Source organism: Branchiostoma floridae, chromosome 10, assembly GCF_000003815.2.
Source record: "Branchiostoma floridae strain S238N-H82 chromosome 10, Bfl_VNyyK, whole genome shotgun sequence".
Taxonomy (NCBI): Eukaryota; Metazoa; Chordata; class Leptocardii; order Amphioxiformes; family Branchiostomatidae; genus Branchiostoma; species Branchiostoma floridae.
Window position 1 is genome coordinate 13,425,871 of NC_049988.1, and position 4,119 is coordinate 13,429,989.

Below are 4,119 nucleotides of genomic sequence, written 5' to 3' on the forward strand. Positions count from 1 at the left end.
TAGTTTTTTGTGACTCAGTTCTTTGTTTTTTATCTATGTTTACCAACACTAAGTGCAAAACCAAGGTGACATGAAGGATGTATGTCCTGGCCTGGGTGCCATCTGGGCAGTAGTTCGCTTCTGCTTCAGAACAGCAGAGAAGCGACTGAATATAGTGTATAATCAACGTCGGAGTGAACTACTTTCCGGATGGTACCCAGGCTATGTATGTCCATGAACTATGACCAATATCTCAGATGTTTGGACTACATTCGTGCGTCGGCAAGTGAACAAACATAACAACACGACTATCTTCTTTGAATAAATATACTCCAAACCGGCTACGAATATGCAAATAGAATTATATTTGCCGTTCTTCCTATTTTGGCACACTATTGACAAAAGTTATTGTGTAAAAGGTGGCTATCCTGTCGTACACATCTGAATTTCTGTGTGGCCGCGACTTTCGTATAAGTGAGCCAATAGCTACTCCATCTGACATGAAATACCCCAGCAAATGCTTTCTAAACACATGGTCTACTAGTACCTAACGGTACTTCTTCGGTGCGAAGAAGAAGAGACGACGCCCCCATGCGGTCTGCTAGCTGCTACACAGTCTACTAGATAGCCTGTCCCAAGAACACAAACCATTCATCACAATGGAGGTATCCTTTGCAACATTGTACGAAGCCATACAACGTCTACAGCAGCGTGTTATGACGTAGAATGTTTTCTCTCAATATATTTATGACACTAACAAAATTGTAAAGTTAAAGGGTTATCAAAGTATGTTTAACTTCAGACATCCCCGCTTGCTTTTTGCAGTCTTAAGACAAACACACAGCAGGTGGTCCTCATTCCTGTTTTCACACGTTTTATGCTACAAATGTGACAGGACTAACACAAACCCGCGCAGAAGAGCTCGTTCTACGTGCCCGTCACAATGCGTCTGCTCGTCTTGTTCCTCGCCCTGGCCCTGCCTGCCCTGGCCGCCGCCCACTCCTGGATCGTCTGTACGGACTACCTGGAGAACAACGGCTGGTACTGGGACCAGGCCAAGTGCAGAGCCTGGCCAAGGGGTGCCAACAGGTAAGAGTTAATCATCATTTAGTTATGGACAGCAAAAACTAGATAAAACGTTTGGGTCTTCGTATGCAACTTGAGTAACTTTGTGTGGGGCATAGCGACGACCTAGGAGAGACAGTGTAGTGGCTTTAATGGTCCCAAAGCTATCCTGGCCATGGTCGGTATCTGTATCTATATAGCCGTTATAACCGCTATTCGGCGTAACACACCAGCTTCGTAGGCACGCGGTGCGGCAGCAGCTGGTTATATTACACTGCACGACCTGTCACACCTTACTTTTGCACCTCTATCTACAAGCGTTTCCTAAAACTATCCACAGAAAATGCCCCTACTGTGCTAGGTGATAACAAATTCCACTCTATGATATTTTTGGGAAAGTACGAACTTTTTAACACATCGATCCTAGGTTGGTAACTCTGGTACTTGAAGGCATGACTGTCTTGTTCTTTTTTGAGCTGGATACCCATCATATCAGTCGATACGTCCACCATTTTATTGGTCATTTTGTACATCATGCAAAGTCTGGACATTTTCCTTCAAGGGGTGCCCACAGGTAAGCAGGTCATGTGAGGAACTAATCTCTAAGAAGATCCTGGACAGGGGACAGGCAGTATCTCTGTACCGAAACACTTGCCAAGCAAGCTCCATTTGCCACAGTATCTTACTGGGCTGTGCCTAACAGAGCTAGAAAAATTCACCAGCTTTTCTACTTTCGGCTCCCCGCAATGCTTTTGTCTACGATGCCAACATTAGTAGGTTATTGGAAATCGCAGTGAAAATCGCACTGAAAATCGCTGTGTACAATGATTGAAACTGCATCAAAAAATATATTTTAAGTGAAAAGAGAATGATACTTGGCACAACATAGGTATGAAATTATAAAACATGATTTTGCGCCACTTGACGAATGGCGGAATGCCTGGCACAATCTGTAGTATCGCCATTTGGCCTACTTGGTATTTGGTTTGTCCTGAGATACTAGTACCTGCTTAACACGTCAATTGTCTGTGTTGGAGAAACGGACAGATGACTGGTGTTTTTCTCCATTCTATCTATCCAGGCATAACCTTCGTTTCGGCGACTTTGGATCACATCGCGGGTTTCTGAACAAACTGGACAACCACCCTGAGGAAACTGCGCTGTGTCAGTACCCACGGGGTGATAATCGGTTATATACAGACGAGATGCCCATGGCGGCGTACTACCTGGGACAGAAGGTCGTCCTAACCCACCCCACAAACGTACTACCTCTCTTTCATTACCAGTCTGATATGATTTCATAATTAGTAAGACTGAGTGGACTAGTATCCAAATTCCAATGTTTGGAAGTAAAATTAACAACAGTGTGGACGTACACAACAAAATGGCTGCACTAAATTGCGCTTGAAAATCGAGCCAACTTTGCGATTTTTTGCCAACTTTTACTTGCGTTCACACTGACGTGCGATGCACGGGTGAAGTACTAGTACATGACCTCTACATTTAGTAACTTATGCCTTTATCTAGATGCGCATCGGGAAAATAGATATATCCGACAATGATAGCGTTCATTCAAGTGCTTTTGTTTTCTCTCGCATGACAAGAGATCCGATATTCAAGTACTGTATGCCTTAAAGCACGTGTAAAATTTACGTTTTTTTCAGTATATACTTTATACCTCCCTCACATTAGGCGAAAATCGATCAGACGACGGTTCTGCGGCAATCGCCCGAGCCTCGCTTATCATAATAACTTGCTTAAAGATCAGAATCCATGTGTGTTGTCGATATGTTGTACGGATGTTGCACGTTATTGTTGACCAGCGATATGCCAATGACTGTCTTTTACCAGGGCCACGTGGCAGATGCGAGATGCAAGAACACCAACATCTACGACACAGAGAATCTGATCTTCGTGGTGGACGGAGACGAGGACCCCTGCTGTATCAACTCTACCAAACTCATAGTGGTTGAAGACATGGGAATATCGCCATATGGTTTGTATTGAGATACTTCTTTACTTTAGGGTTCGTATCATAATCAACGACGTTTATGTACTTATTCAAGCCCTGAAACTAACCCATGTGTCATTATCTAATGCAGCTCATAAAGAATATTAGCCAGAGAACGGCAATTTGCATGTTATTCCATTTTTTTACAAAACCGGATGCTTTGCTTTTTAGATACGTATACGGTCCCATACGGAGAAAGAAACCCTACGACTACGTGTAAATCTATGGGCTGTTTTTCTGCACATTCGAACGTGACCCATGCGTGGCCACGTGGGACACCCTGCGACAACAGGGCTATATTTAGGCACAGCCGGGCCCCTGGATTATTCTAACTTACATTTAAAATCAACCCGGAACCCGGCAACAGATCATATGCTCCTTGAATGTTGGAATGGTATGGAATGGAATAGAGTTGTTTTATCTTATTACGTAGAAAAGTGCCAAAGCCTCAGTAAATTTTAAATATATTTCATATTTTGACATTCAGGGCCTGACATCGACCCTGTGCTGACCACCACCTACCCGAAGCCTGGGTCCAGAACGCCCCCAAGTTCTGTGAGAATCCAGGAAGCGCCATGGGGACGTACAACTTCACCATTCCGCTGGACATGAAACCAGGTCAGGGGTTATATTAACGTTATTTAGTGTATTTGGCTTGTGGACAAAATAATTGGACAGAACCAACTACATTCTCTCATATTAGCAAGTTTTAGCCTCTTACGGAGCCTTCTAACAACAACATTTTGTTCTGGGGGGGGGGGGTGGGCTGACTCACGATTTTCAACATTGGCGAAGGTTCTTTTTACAAGTTCGACGCCGAAAGTCCTGTCTTGGCGTTAGAGAACCTTAGGCAATGTTAAAAATGGCAAACTAGGGTCAGATCAGCTAGAAGTCTTCGTATGAGGCTAAAGTTAAGGGCACAACCCGCCGTACGTGCAATTTGTCCGTACGTTTTTTTTTGGGGGGGGGGGACGCCACGTCCACCACATATTTCTGAAAACGTTCAGGCTGTACAGGGCAGGATTCCCTACGAGTTCGTACGGAGGCGGCACTTACCACTTACG